Source organism: Chiloscyllium plagiosum, unplaced genomic scaffold (genome assembly GCF_037043375.1).
Source record: "Chiloscyllium plagiosum isolate Xiang-an unplaced genomic scaffold, Cpla_swu_hap1 HiC_scaffold_51, whole genome shotgun sequence".
Taxonomy (NCBI): Eukaryota; Metazoa; Chordata; class Chondrichthyes; order Orectolobiformes; family Hemiscylliidae; genus Chiloscyllium; species Chiloscyllium plagiosum.
In genome coordinates this window covers 17,405,161-17,422,067 of record NW_028270189.1, presented here as the reverse complement: position 1 = coordinate 17,422,067, position 16,907 = coordinate 17,405,161, and positions in this window count along the sequence as shown.

The following is a 16,907-nucleotide window of genomic DNA, read 5'->3' as shown; positions in this document are numbered from 1 at the left end:
ATGGAGCAAATTCTGTTCTCGTTTCTTATGATCCTTTGATATCTGGAAATGGCTTTGTGAGGGTGCTGTGCAAGCTGGCTCCGATAGATATTTAACCAAAATATAGTCAGTGGTAATGTGGGGCATATTTGGAAGGCTGAATGGTTTTTTGTCTATTCCTAATTATTGTCATTTCCTGTTCCTCAAAAGCAGTGGTGATTTTTTTGTGAGGTTGGCACATTTTGCACATTCTCCCCGTGTCAGCATGGGTTCCCTCGGGGTGCACCGGTTTCTCCCACAGTCCAAAGATGTGCAGGTCAGGTGAATTGGCCCTGTTAAATTGCCCATAGTTTTAGGTGCATTTGTCAGAGGGAAATGGGTCTGGGTGGGTCACTCTTCAGAAGGTCGGTATGAACTGGTTGGGCCAAAGGGCCTCTTTCCACACTGCAGGGAATCGAACTTACTCTAATTTAATCTAATCTGATCAAATATATTATAAAATAAGTGCCTTCTAAGTAAGACTGAGTTAAGGATAATTTTTTCTCCTTGCCGATTTTCACATTCCCAGGGAACAGTGAAGACTGGGTTACTGAAGGTATTCAAGGCTGAGCTGACCTGACCATTGATAGACAACAGAGTCAGTGTTTATTGGAAACAGACAGGAAAAGGATGCTCTGACACAATCATATCAGCCAATAGCATTCTGAATGTTGCAGCAGGCCTGAGGGGGCGACTGGCCAACTGATGATCCTACCTCCTGTGTTGTTCTCTCAATCCACTCCTCAATGCTGTTACAGAGGGAGAGAAAGACCACATTCAGCCAGTAAGGCAATAAGACAGCGGGAGACCATTCTGCCCCTCGAAGGAGTTAGACAGAGACGAGGTGATGGTATTCAGCCCTCCAGTACACACGACACAGCACAGGACGAGGCAATTCAAACTGCCTTCGGTGCTGAGCAATCACAACAGCCTCTTGAATATAGCAGGAAGTAGTGCTTCGAGATTAATATTGGTTTACAGGTTGTAAAACTGGTATATATTAATCTCTGAGATACTCCACTAGTTACAGTTATTTGGATGACCCGATGGATTGAAGCTATATGAGCTAATTTATCAAGATTGTCATTCAATGCTTTGTCAAGTGTACGCAGGGAGGCAGCAATGGGATACAGACAGGGAGTCAGCAATGGGATACAGACAGGGGTGGTTTAGTGCGAAAATCTTCAGCAGAAACTGTTTAATGTGGATTATGAGAGTGGGTGTTTTAGAAGAAGGATATAAAATCAGTAACTATTTAAATGGTGAGAGGTTTCAGAACTCAGTGACACACAAGGATTTGTGAGTACTGTTGTATGAATCGTGTAAAGTTAGTCATCATGTGTAGCAAATGATTAGGAAAGTAAATGGAATGATGCTGCTAAGGGTATCGGGTTTAATCGTAGGAATGTTTTACCTGCATTTGTACAGGGCATCGCTGAGATCACGCCTGGTGCAATGTAAATTGTTTTGAATCCTAAACTGACATAATGAAAGATTCAAACTGAGGAAGGACACCATTCAGACCCAAAATGTTAACTTTGATTTCTCTTCACAGAAGTTCCCATATCTGCTGAGATTTTCCAGGAACTTCTGTTTTTGTTCCTGATTTACAACAGGAAGTTGTGTGTAGAATTTTATATTGATTTTCAGGTTGAAAAACTGAAACCATTGGAATGCTCCAGGGATCGGTTTATATCTGTTATCCAACGTGCTTTTGGTTTCTGGAAAAAAAAAGATTCATTACATTGAGAAACTTCCAAAGATACTTCACTTTATTGTTTCTGAGTTGAAGTCTTTGTTTTATGAAAGGTGTGCTTTTTAGATCTCAGTGTCAGTGCTCTTGCTATTGTACTAAACAAGATCTTGAAAACCGTGGATGGACATTTCCTCTTGTTTGGGAGACTATCACAGCGCCAGATACCCGGGTTCAATCCTGCCTCAGGCGACTGTCTGTGTGGAGTTTGCACGTTCTCCCCGTGTCTGCATGGGTTTCCTCCGGGTGCTCCGGTTTCCTCCCACAATCCAAAGATGTGCAGGTCAGGTGAATTGGCCATGCTAAATTGCCCGTAGTGTTAGGTAAGGGGTAAATGTAGGGGAACGGGTGGGTTACGCTTCGGCGGGTCGGTGTGGTCCTGCTGGGCCGAAGGGCCTGTTTCATCACTGTAATGTAATGTAATCTAATCTAAAACTAGGGAATTCATTTTAAGAATAAGTATTCACTTTGACACAGATATTGGAAAGTCATTAACCTTTTTTTATAAAAGGTAAAAGAATCATAGTCACAGAATCGAACATCATGGAACCACACCCTTTGTTCAACTAATACTACCAGCCTGAGTTTGGCCCATATCCATCCAAACCTTTCCTATGTTTGTACCAACCCAAACATGTTTTAAATGTTGTAACTGTACCTGCACCTGCCACTTCCTTTGAAAGTGCATTACACACACTAATATCTCTATTTTAGAACAAATTGCCCGCATGTACATTTGAAATCCTTCTCTCCTCACTTTTTTCTCGCTGGTTTTGAATTCCTCCGTCCGAAGGAACAGAAACATGCCATTCACCTTATCAATATCCCTTATGATTTTATAATGTAACCCTTGGATTTTCTGCCCTCCAAGGAAATAAGATCCAATCCAATCTCTCCTTATACCCCAATCCCTCCGTTCTTAGTAACATTACGGTAAATATATTTTAACTCTAACAAGTTTAATAATGCCCTTCCCCTGACTGTGTGATCAGAACTGGACCCAGTACTCCAAAAGAGGCCTTATCAATGCCCTGTACAAACTCAATATGAAATAACGACACCTATAGCGAAACGTCTGAGTGACGAAGGCAAACGTGCTAAATGCCTTCTAAAATACTTTTTCCACATGTGACACAAAGTTCAAAGAATTATGTACCAAAATTCCTCGATCTCTATCGCCTGAAGTACTACCTTGGACCGTATAATTATTTGTTTTACGTCATGCACTTGTTTATTTTACCAAAATGCAGTTCCTCCCATTTAGTTTATCTAATCTCCATCTGTCACTCCTCAATCCATTGACCTAATTGCACAATGTCTCTTTGCAATCGGAGATAACTGTCTCACTGCCCAATAGAACAGCAATTTTAGTGTTATCTGTAAATGTACCAACCATGCCATTGATATTATCATCCTAACCTTTTACATCAATGACAAACAAAAGTCCATCCAGTACTGATCCCGGTGGAACATTGCTTGTTATAAGCTTCCAGGCGAAAGCAAAATCCTCTATTCTGTCTCCTTCTGTAAAACCGAATTTACATCCAGTTGTCAAGCCTACCCGCAATCCCATGTGCTCTAACTTTATTAATTGGTCTACCATGCAGAACCTTATCAAAGGCTTTTCTAATGTTCATTTAAACAACATCTACCATTCTACTACAATCTTTCTGTTCACTTCATTTAAAACAAATTAAAATCATGTTTATAAGACATGATTCCTCTCATACAAAATCTTTCTGACCAACACAAATCAGCCCTTCTCTCTCCATGCATGTAGATCTTATCTTTCAGAATCTCTTCCAACAACTTACTCATCACCAATGTCAGGCACACGGTCTATCGTTTCCATGCTTTTCCTTCCGGCCTTTCGAAAGGCGCATCATTAGCCATCCTCCAGTCCTCCAGTACTTCACGTGTGTATAAATGATTCAACTATATCTGCTGGGTTCCCATAGTTTGAAAGAACAAAAAGCAAAGAAAAATAACGAAGAATATTTCAGCACAGGAGCAGGCCCTTCATCCCTCCAAGCCTGTGCCGATCCAATTCTTCTATCAAAGCATATTTTCTAAGGATCTGTATTCCTTTGCTCCCTACCGGTTCATATATTTGTCTAGATAGATCTTAAATGATGTTATAGTGTCCACCACTAACACCACTACTGGCAACGCGTTCCAGGCACTCCCACCCTCTGCATAATGAATTTACCACATATCCCTCCCATCAACATATCCAATCTCACGTTGAACTCGTGGCCTCTAGAAATTCAGTACGCCACTCTGGGGAAAAAAATCTTCTTGCTATCCACCCTATCTATACTTCTCATGATTTTGTAGACCTCATTCAGATTCCCCCTCCCCAGCCTCTGTCTTTCTAATGAAAATAATCCTAATCTACTCAACTTCTCTTCATAGCTTGCACCCTCCATATCAGGTAATATCCTAGTAAACCTTTTCTGTACTCTCTCCAAATCATCCACATCGTTTTGGTAATGTGGGCGACCAGAAATGTACCAGATATAATGCTGAACCATAGTCTTATTGAACTGTAACATGACCTGCCAAATCTTGTACTCAATACCTAGTTCGATGAAGGAAATCATTTCATATGTTTTCCTGACAAATCTATTAACCTGCATTGCCACTTTCAGGGATCAAAGGACTTGAACACCCAGAGATCTCTCTGGACATTAAGTTTCCTCCTGACATTTCAACTTACTGTATAATTCGCTCTTGAATTGGATCTTCCAAAAAGCACGACCTCGCATTTGACAGGATTGAACTCCATTTGCAACTTCTCAGCCCAACTCTCGAACCTACATATCTTTCCTTCCACAACGTCCTGGCATACACATTATCCGGTCCTGGAAATTGATCAATCCTTATGGTTTCTCAGACCTTGCACGCACAACACCCAAATCTCTCTGCGCTGGTCTTTTGTTTTCACAATCTTTCTCCATATAAATAATCGTTAGCTTTTTTATTATTCCTTCTGAAGTGCTTGACCACACACTTTATTAAAATGAACTCTATCTTCCAATTACACAGTGCAGATTTCTTTCATCCTGATCACACCATGCACTCCAACCTATCTTTACCATCATCAAATATGCATTGATTGTATTCTACACCTCCCGCCCCCCAACAAAAACAACTTTAATACAGACAGTAAGCAACTGGGAGTCCAACGGCTGACATTTGTGGCACTCCACTTATTATGTCTCTCTGAACTCACACAGACATGTTCATCAAGACTCACTCCTTTGTGTCTTCACAAATGTTCAATCTCTGAACAATAACCCACAAGTTCCTTCCTTGTGCAATATACGCTTTAGATGGTACTTTACAAAATGCTTACCAAATCTAATTACACAATCTAAGGGTTCACTTTTATTATCACTGCTTCTCATTTTCAGATAACTCTATTGAGCCTCTTTGATTCCATTAAATTATTGTAAATCACACTATAATGGACATGAGCAGTTTCCTAATAATAGACATAAGGAGACCGAGCATTTATTTTCCTGCTTTCTGCATTCCTCCCTCCTTGAAGACAGGCATCACAGTAAGATCTTTGAATCCACTGAAATCCCCTTGGACTGTAGTGATATTTCAACAAATGCCAGGAATATGTCTGGAGCACATTGTTTCGAAATCCAGGAAACAGACCACTAGGTTTTGGTGGATAGTTCATCCACAACCATTTCCTGTATCAAAGGGGTTGTCCTGAAGATAAGGCCTGCGATCCTTTGGGATATTCTCTGTCGAAAAAGTGTCACAACTAATATAAAATAGCTGTTTGAGTTATTTGAGAGTTTCCGTTTTTCCTGTGTGGAATCTCCCGATGTCATCTTCCAATTGTTCCAAAAAAGGTTTTAGCTTTTTTTTAATTATGGTTTTTATTTCCACATGCAGCCTCGTGCTGTTTTTGTTTATACTTTGCAACAATTGACCTTCCTAAATCAATTGTCCCCAACTTTATTCGCTTTACGTCTTTCAGCTTGTGGGCTCTAAAAATGTAGTCCCACACCTCTGGTCTACCAGCAGTTTTCATCATTTGTGCGCCTTTGTTTTCATTGGTTACACACCCTGACTAAATTTGCTAATCATGCAAAGTTTACCATTTCATCAATTCCTTTTTGATGTTTTTTTTTAATTTGTTCACGAAATTAGGGAATCATTGGCTAGGTCAGCATTAGTTGCCGATCCCTAATTGCACAGAGGGCAGTTATGAGTCAACCACATTGCTATGGAACTGGAGTCACATGTAAGTCAGAGCAGGTAAGGATGGCAGATTCCTTCCCTAAAGGACTTCAGTGATCCAGAGAGGTTTGCCCAACAATTGACAATGGATTAATGGTCATCATGAGATTCTTAATTCGAGATTGTGTTTACTGAAATAAACTTGCAGCATCTGCCGTGGCAGGATTTGAACTCGGGTCCCAGAATGTTATCGGGGTCTATGGATTAACAATCTAGAGATAACACTTACAAGGCCACCGTCTCCCCAACATGTTTGATCATTGTGAAATGTTAATTTAAATATCTGTCAACGTTATCAACTGAAATTCCTTTCAGTCTGTTTTCCAGCTCATTGTTAGCAACAAGTGCTTAAGCTGTTGATTATAACATAAGAACTAGAAGCAGGAGTAGGCCGTCCAGCCCTTCAACCCTGCTCCATCATTCAATAAGATTATGGCTGACCTTTTTGTGGACTCAGCTCCACTTACTCAACCACTCACTGTATCCATTATTTTCTTCCATTTTTAGAAACAAATATACCTTACTTTAAAACAGTTTCCTGAATAGCGTCAATTACTTCACTGGGCAAAGAATTCCACAGATTAACAACCCTCTGGATGAAGACATTCTTTCTCAATTCAGGCCTAAATCTGTTTCCTCTCGTCTTGCAGCTGTACCCTCTTATCCTAGTTTCACATGTCTGTGAAAACATACAGTCTATTTCTATCTGATCCATTACCTTCATTATTTTTATATGTTTCTATATGATTCCCCCCTCATTGTTCTGAATTCGAACGAATATAATCCCAATCTACTCAGTCTCTCCTCATAAATCAATCCTCCTCAACGCCGGACACACCCTCATCTGCACCTCCTCCAGTGCCTGTACATCCTTTCTCAAGTCCGGAGACAAAATCTGCACACAGTACTGCAGATGTCATCTCACCAGCACCTTGTACAGCTGCAACATTACCTCTCTGCTTTTAAACTCAACCTCTTTAGCATTGAAGGAGAAAATTACATTTGCCTTCCTAACCACTTCTTGTACCTGCAGACCAAAAGTCTGTAATGCATGCCTGATTCTTCTCAAACCTCCAAGGGGTTTTCCCATTTGGTTCAAGTATGATCAGCTGACGATGACTAACATGGAGTTTCAATGGATTGACAGAGAATAATTGTGAAAGTAATGAGTCAAAGTTGCTGATATCCCTGTCTAACAGGGAGCTTCACGTGTGACGCATTGGGAAGTGAATGAAAATACAAGCAATGACACAGTACCATCAACTGTACAGGGGCTCAAATCATGGTCAAGGAGGGAAACAGAGAAAAACATTCGTTTTAAGCACAATTCTGGAAGGGAAAACAAAATTGAGGGATCTATGAGAAATGACTTGAGGAATGGTACTAATTGGAGATGTGATGCCAGAGAGAGACACTGATAAGAATGAGAACTTTAAAATGAGATATTACCATACCAGAAGCCACTGTAGTTCAACGATTATAGGGGGGATAAGTGAATTAGACTCCGTGTGAGTTGATGGACAAGCAGCAGAGTTGAGGATAAACTGAGGTTCATAAAGAGTATGAAGTGAGACGCCAATGAGACGATTATTAAAATGGTTGAGACTGGAGCAGACCGAGACATGGATGAAGTTTTCAGAAGCAAAGTGCCTAAGGCAGGGATGCATATCGAGGCTGCAATAGAGCTGGGAAACGGGGAAAGTTTTGGTGACAGATAGGAAAATTAGGAAGAAACTCAATTCAGTTTAAAATAGAATGCTGAGATTGTACACAAACTTGTTCAGGCTCAGGTAAAAGCTGGGAGAGGAATAAAGTCAGTACATGTGGGGGATCACAGCAGAGTTTGATGATATGGGCTCCTGTGTTATAATAGAACAGTCAGTATTGATTAATGCAGGAATGATCCATGGAGCAGAAGGCAGAAATAGAAATGAATTTATAAAAAAAAGAGCATGTCACTAATTCTATCATTGATATGATACTTAGAATAAATACTTCACAAATTAAACACTGTTACAGCCTCCAAAAGATTGATCACCAAAACAAAGGCATGGCCTGTGTAAGATACAGAGCACAGCTCCCCCATTGTCTGTGTACAGAGATGGGGGTGGGGGTGAGTGGTATTGAACATTTCAGTAAGGATGCTGGACCACAGTTATGCAGGAATTCGTGAGTTTACCTCTTGAATCCTATTTGCAGATTTGGTCAGTCGTTTTTGTAATTATGCAAATACCTTGTATGCTGCCAGAGGAAGTTTACTCAATTGAAACTTTTGAATTTATAAAGTACTGTATAATATTCACAATGTGCATATGAAAATGAGGATGTAAATTATTGGTGGCTCCACCTACAGTTTTAACATTGCTATTTATCTTTTGATATCATAGATGAGTTGTGTACGACGTTTTAAACACTATGTCAAAGAATGTACAAACGGAGGCAGCTGAACTGGGAACATGCCATTCAGCTCCTTGTGTTTACCCTGATTGAATAAGGTCACGCTGAGCTGATTATAGCATTGAACCTGCATTCCCAACTAATCTGCAAATCTGTTCAACCCTTTCCTGACCTAGAACCTATCTACTTCTGCCTTAAAAGGTGTTTAGGGTCTCTGCTTCCACTAAGTTTTCAGCTAGAGAAATCCAATATAAAACCACCTGCAGAAAGGAAAGTTAATTGCTGTTTGGAATGGGTGAGCCCTCATGTTTAACAAATGAATTATACGTTTACATGCTATACGTAAGTCGAAGCATTCTATCCAAAGCTAATCTGTCAGGATCCAATAGAATGTTTATCAGACCTTAAGCTAACATAGTCTATTCAACAAATCAAGTCTGCTCCACAATTCATTACCATCATGGCTTATTGATGATCCTCAAATCCGCCTTCTTGCCTTATCCCCATAGCTCTTGATTCCCTCACTGCTTAGAAATTTGTCCACCACCTGTTTTAATTAGACTTAGCGACAGGGTTTCAACAGGCCTATCATTCAGTAACCCTCTGAGAGAGAAGGCACTCCTCACCTCCCTCATAAAGATATGCTCTCTTTGACTGAGGCTATACCCTCTGGTCCTGGACTCTCCCACAAATTGAGACAACCTTGTTGGCAATGAGCCTGTCAAGCCTACTGACAATCTGTTTTTGTTTTCATTGAGATATCCTCTCATTCTTTCAACCTCCAATGAGTTTTTCTCTAAGCTACTCAAGCTCACTCCATAAGAAAATACCTCAATTCTCAGGATTAATTCTGTGGAGCTTCTCCCATCTGCTACCAATATGTCTGTTATCTCCTCTACATATTTCCTTAGAAAATTAGACCAGAACCGTTCACATTTTTGCACGTTCAGTCTGCATAGAAACGTGTACATGTTTAGAATGATATTTATGCACCACCACGTTTGAAATAATTGCTAATAGTACTTTCGAATTTCCTGTAATTGCTGAATTGCATGCCAACTTTTTAACTGTCAAGCCGAGGGCCTGAACTTCCTGAGTCTTTTCTCTTTTAAATTAGATTCACCCTTCTATTTTACCTGAAAAAGTTAATCAGTACAAGCTTTCCAACGCCATATGTCAGATGCCAACTTTTTGTGCACTCACCTTATTTTTTTCTATCTCATGATAAACTCCTGGCATCATCCTCACCACTTGCCTTCCCACTTCTGTTTGTGTTACTCACAGATATGGAGGTAGTACTTTCATTTCTATCACCCAATTCATTGTGCGGTTAATAATTCCGGCTCCAGCACTGATCCCTGTGGCACTGCACTGGTTAAAGCCCATTATCCCAAAAATATTTCCGAGATGCTTCTCTTTCAGCGGATCTGCTCTGCAGACATGTTATACTCAATTAAACTATCAAGTGAGAGCAGGAATTAAACCCATGCTATTAGTATCGTTCTGTTTGATAGACGAGCTATCTCGTCAACTGAACTTGCCAACACCCAGTGCCTGATACAACTGAAACATTAACATCGACATTTATATTCAATGTTGTTCACAATAACTGATACAATTCTGTGACGTTTCCTCGTTACTTATTGTACCTGCATAAAACGTTTTGCAAATAAAGCAGAAGTGCACGCAGCAGATTGCATTGCATTATATAACTCTGTCATCGCTCATCTTATTTTCTTTCTTCTATTGGACGATTTCGAAATTCCTCATCTCAGACATTTGCTTCATCTTGTTCATCTGACCTCCTCATTACTTTTGTCAAACCATAAAAATGTAATGGAGATGGGTTATTTGCATAAATTTAAGGATGGGGGTGCATGTATTCATATTCCCGTTAAGAAGGGGATCAAGCATTTTTGAGGGGAGAGGAGAATGTTGGATACAAATCAGAAAGGAGTCAGTCATGATCTTGTTGAATGTCAGAACGTGAGGCGCCAAATAGCCTACATCAGCTTCTAGTTTCTATGCATATTCCTGTACAATTACTTTCCAGATTACCTCATTTTCATCAATATTACCTAGAACATGACAGTACAGTGTCGGCCCTTCGGCCTTCGATGATGTGCCGACCCACAGAGCCAACTTCAAAAATCCATCTAACCTATACAGATTAAAAATGACAGGTAAACAACACTCAGCCCAAACCTCATACTATGATTTGTTTTTCTCCATGTTACAATACCAAGGCAGCAGAAAACTCTTACTAGTGCCAAAAAGGCATCAAACACCTGAATTCCTTTGTCTAAAGTGGGTGATGATCTCTACAGTGAAAACGTATCTCTGGCCAGATCTATGTAATGAAGGGAATTATTATACCACACGGTAAGAATGCAGTTACCGTTAGCAGAGTGAAATGTAGAGTGAGTATACTTTTTGAAATTTGGATCACTGTGTGAATTCAGGGCAAAGGAGGAGAGGTGTTTTCAATACGGTTTACTCCAAGAAGGAAACTTTCCAGAATGAGATGTGAGTGGAAGTTGTAAAACAGCGTGAATGGAGAGGCCGAGCCACACTGAGACCAGAGGAAAAGTGGCAGCACAAAATGCAGCCTGATGCTAGTGCAGGGAAGGTAGACTGGATCAAAGAGCTTAAGGTGATGTGGAGAGGGACCAGAATGTGAGAGAATATGCTTTGTAATTGGAGAGGGAGAACCTGGAATCAGGAAGGGGAGATGAGCAGGGGAGAGGATGGAACAGCAATGGCAGGGGTTTCTGGGATAATTCAGGAAGCACAGCTGAAATTCATGCAACATCTGCCAGTAGTCCTTGAAATAAACATCCTAAATCTGGCCCGATATCAATGCTCATCAATTTTTGATTGAATAGCAATCTTAAGAGCTTTAGTCAACCATGGGTGGTTCATCTCTTCATCAAGTCCTTCTTTTTGAGCAGAAACAAATAATTGCTGAGCATTATATCCCATAATGAACGTCTGCGCATGTATGCCCACTGACCTTCCTCTGGGTTTCTATCCACATCACGCTTCTGACCAGATGTGAGTCAGAACTCCTCCATTTAATGTCTGGTTCTTTTCAATCATTCAGAGGGAACTTCTGAATGTGGCTGAACACATGATCAGCAGATGGTGTCTCTTTTCTCCGTCTCTGACGATTCTGTTTGATGATGCCACATTCAAGTGAGCTGCCTCTGACGCGAGCGCTTTTCCTTCAAACCAGGAATCCCCTAACGACAGTGGACAGGGCCTTATGCTGTGACTGACCTATCTACCACATTGCCGCCCCCACTGCACTCTCATTCACTTGTACTGTTTCAAATCAGTCTCCACACAGTTGGAGGCCGGCACGGTGGCTCAGTGGTTAGCACTGCTGCCTCAGAGCACCAGGTAACCGGGTTCATTTAGAGCCTCGGGCGACTGTGTGGAGTTTTCACGTTCTCCCTGTGTCTGCGTGGGTTTCCTCCGGGTGCTCCATTTTCCTCACACAGTCCAAAGATGTGCACGGCAGGTGAATTGGCCACGCTAAATTGCCCATAGTGTTAGATCCATTAGAGCGAAATGGGTCTGGGCGGGTCACTCTTCAGAGGATCGGTATGGACTTGTTGGGCTGAATCTAATCTAATCTAAAAAATCCTGTCATTGCTGCTCACAATGCAGTATCCTTCACACCGGGGAGACAAAACAGAAACTGCTTTGAAGAACTCTCCGAAACTGTCTGTCGGAATAACCCTGACCCTCTCATTGCTTCCCATTTCAATAACCTACCTTGCTCTCATGCTAACATTTCGGTCCTGAGCTGCTGCAATGTTCCAATGAAGCACAACCCAAGCTCGAATAACACCTCACTTTACACTTTGGTACGTTACAGCCTGTAGGAGTTAATATTCAATTCGATAACGTCACAGCCTGACCCCATTATGACTGTTCTCCATTTTCATACATTCTCTCTCCTAGTCTGGCTATGACCTTGTGTGGTTGTATCTTCTTTATCTTGCACTCAATAGAGAGAACCCCTTTCCCCCAATTCGCATCTTTCACATCACCCTCTCGTTCACCACTGTTAAAAGCCTATTTATCTTTTGCCACACGCTCTTTTACGCGTCACCCACTCCCCCACCTCTGTCAAGGGATTAGAAATCCCATTTTCCAATAAATTTCAGTTCTGAAGAAATGTCACACTGGACTTGAAACGCTAACTCGGTTTCTCGTCTCTGCAGATTCTGCCAGACCTGCTGAGTTTTTCCAGGGTTGAATAGGCACAGAACAAATTTTCAAATAAACAAATAATTATGGATACTGGAAATAAAAATATAAACATTTCTGGAGAAACTGGACCTGAAAGATGAACTCTGCTTTCATTCCACAAGATGCTGCCAGACCTGCTTAGTTTCTTCAGCTATGTCTGTTTTTGAACTCGGTCCACAGATGTCTGTCAAAGTTGCTCAAAAGATCTGTCCAATACTGAGCACTGGGTACCAGGGAAGTGAACAGTAACACCAGGTGCACAGATTCATTGGCTCTGAACGTGCATAAGGCTGCATCACGGGCACTGCAGAGCTCTTAATCATTGTCAGAGAGAGAAACAGAGGGAAACACGTTCACTTTAAATATAGAAGATGTCATTACGGGAATGGAAAAGATTCACATGAATATGTTAAAGAATTTAAGTAATGTGACAAATTGGAAGCGTGACACCATGGAGAGATCCTAACAGAATGAGAATACGAAAATGGAAATGCCACCACATCAGAAACCAGGTTAGATCACTGAGTACAGTGCTGATGGGTGAATGGGTCTCGGTGTGAATTGGGGGACAGTCGGGAGAATTGAATTACAAATATTGCAGGTCAAACTGGCCATTCATGTGATGATGTAGATCACAGCAGCAGCAGCAGAATTGTGTTCAATCACAATCTGTAACTTTTTTCCCTGGGATAATCTCTAAATCTACCATTTACATCAAACTGATCCATGGTTCAGTAAGGAGCGTGGGTCAACATACCAGAGTCAGAACCATGTGTACCTAACCCTGATGACAAACCATTAAAGCTATGGTAAATGACCAGTTACATTCCAAATAGCAGAATTAACATCTGATAGAGAGGACAAAATTATCTAAAGACCAACAGATCAGATCTAAGCGTTGCAGTCCTGCCACATCCAATTATAAATGTCAATGGACTACTAAACAACTCACTGGAGGGGAGTACTCCACAAGTATCTCCATCCTAAATAATGGACTGATCTATACATCAGTGTAAAAGATAAGGATATAGTGTCTGCACTGTCCTCAGCCAGGAGTGTTGAGTGATAATCCAATGGCAATGGGCTCTGACCCATTCCTGCAATAGGACTGAAGACTTGGGCTGCGCAACAGTCCGTGTCCCTCAGGAAGCTGTTTCATTCCAGCTCCAACTCTGACATCTCCCTGGCAATGTGAAAAATTACTCAACTATATCCAGTCCGCTAAAAGGGAATAACTACAATCTGTCCAATTACCACCCCTTCAGTCCGATCCCGACAGTCACATTAGTGGGAGTACTTTTTGACAGAGCTGTCAAGCAGCACAGGAATAAGCAGCACAGGAATAACCAGCCCAGTGTGGTTTCTGATAGGTCCCCATGTGGCGATGGTGCTGTTGTGGAAATGTCACTGGATTACTAATCCAGACCAGGCTAATGCTCTGGCAGCTGATGGAAGTTAAAAACAATTAATAAAATATCGAGATCTAAAATCTGGTGTCAGGAATAGTGACTTTGAAGCCAATGTCAATTGTGATTACCATTTTCCTTCCCAAGTGTAGTTACAGGAAGTGAGTCTCCCGTGCTTTCCTGGTCTGCCTAAACGTGACTCCAGATACACAGACATGTGATAAACTCTTCAATGGTCTCTGAAACTTCCAGGCAAGGCACTCAATTGTATCAAACTGCTCATCATTCTTAAAGGATAAACCGGGACAGAACACCCGGTCTCAGCCTTGTTGTTGGAAATGGGAATGGGAAACACAGTCCTGACGTCCCCGTAGAGTCCTCCTTTCGAACGTCTGAGAGCTTGTGACACGACTTGCAGAGCTATCCCACAGACTGCACAGAAACATCGGGAAGGGAGGAGGTCATTCAACACATTGAGCATCCCCCATTCTAGATAGTGGAGAAAATCTCCTCAGTGCGATTTGCCCCACACAGTGTTTATATCATTTAACATGTTTAAACGTCGGGCTATATAAAATGGAAACTGCTGTAGTTGCTTTGGTCCATCCATTTTGATCTTCCCTTCAATATACAGGCAGTTCTCCGATAACGCATGTTTATTAAACACAACTTGTTTGCATCACAATTCGTGAATTGTGCATCCTCTTTATAAAGCGAGCTCCCATTCACTGTAACGCAATTCCATCCCCAGCACCAGCTGATCAGCAAAACCCAGCCTCAGGATCCTCTATCTGCAAAATGCACACTCAGTGCGTTCACTGAAGCAGGAAGGTAATCTGCTCTGCAAGCCTTGAAACTGAGACTGAAACTAGGAATTGTAGTCTACATTTAGACAGACCTTTATTTCAAACCGGAATTCCATGTCAGCATCATGTGGTCAGTCAGCTCACGCGCTTTCTGGAGAAGAGCTTGGTGAAAGGTATAGTGCTGTAGTCCGTGACTTTAGGGTGAAAGTGCAACATTTACAGCATTGTTTCATTACAATATATGATTTAAAGATTTTCTTAAACTATGCTCGTGTGTGTTAGATTAACTTAAATTTTTGGTTTTTACTGATTTATTTTTTTGGGGGGGGGGGTGGTTTGCCTGTTCCCCACTTTTTCCCATAGACCGCATTATTAATATTGTATGATTTTCTACAACATGGTGTTCCACAGGAATACAACTACCGTGTTCTTGAGAAAAACATGGAATGATATCTGATCCTCTATCTTCACACGATACTCCTGCTCTCTGTCTATCCCTTTAATTTCCAGAAATCTTCATTTATATTCAGTGTCTTGGCTTCCACAGCCTTATGTGTCAGAAAATTGACCAAGTTCAGCAGACTCTGAGTGAAGATATTTATTCTCATCTCAATGCAGAGTGGCCTGTCTGTACCTAATGTTGTGGCCCCTTGTTCTTTGACGTCTCAGTCAGGGGAATTATCATCCCTGCTTCTGATCTGTCTCACCCTGTCAGAATTTTAGATATTTCACTGAGATAACCACTCATTTTCCTAAACTCCATGGAATACAGGCCCAGTCGCCTCAAACTCTGTTCGCACAACAAGCCAGTCTTCCCAGAGATCAGCCTGGTCACCCTTCACTGCTCTCCCTCAATGTCAGATTTGTCCTTTATTGGTAAGGAGAGCAAAACCGCACAAAATACTGCACAATGTTCGAGAAAGGGTTTCACCAAGGGCCTGTACAGCTGCAGAAAGACATCCTTACTCCTATACTCAAATACTCCTGAAATGAAGGTCAATGGGCGATTTATCTTCCAAACTGCTTTCTGTTCCTGCAACATTGCTTGCAGTGACTGGTGTACAAAGAAATCCAAATCCTTTTCAATATTACAGCTACCCACTTGGTGGGACTATGCACACTGGTCAGTGTGTCAGTGCCATTCCCAGTATTGACTTCTGGTTTCAGAACTCACAGTCGTGCATGGCCTTCACAGGTCGGTGCAGATGGAATCAAAAATGCAGCTTTAGTTCCTTTATAGATCAACATTTTTCAATCAATCCATTTTCAATTGATCGGCTGGCATTCTATTGTTCCCAACAAAGTGCACAACGTCACATCTCCCCCCATTGCTCTCCATCTGCCACGTAGTTGCCCAGTCACTCCAGTTGTCTCAATCACCTTGGAGCTTTTTGACATTCCGCTCACCCACTCACAATCCAACATCATTTAATGCCATCAGCAGACTTGGGAATATTGCATTTGAGCCCCTCAACCAAAGATATGATGTGTATTGGGAATAGCTGGTCACAAACCCCGATCCTTGCTATATCCTCCAAGCCTTCCATTCTAAAAAATAGTTTTATTCCTACTCACTGTTTCCTGCCAGCTCTCCCATTCTAAAACCATGACCATATATTAGCCCCAGTCCCATAGGATTCAAATTTGCAAAACAGGCTTGGGGTTGTAGCAAAAATCTTTCTGAAAATCCAATCGTAATGCATTGATAGCTTCTGCATAATTTTGCTAAAATTCACTTTCTCAAATATGATTCCCATTTCATAAATCTATGTTGACTTTGTCTATTCCCATTATGTTCTGTTGCAATACTTTCTCTCGAACTGTTTAGTTGCTAATTTCATTCTATTCTCTTTTTCTCACCAGACTAGATTTTCATGGTATTGCTGGGAAGCTTTTTTTTTGCTTTAGTATCTTCTGCGAAGACAGAATGAAGTAGTTGCTTCATAGTTCTGCCATTTCCCTGTTCTCCATTCTCTATTCTCTGGTTTCAGGCTGTACTAAGCT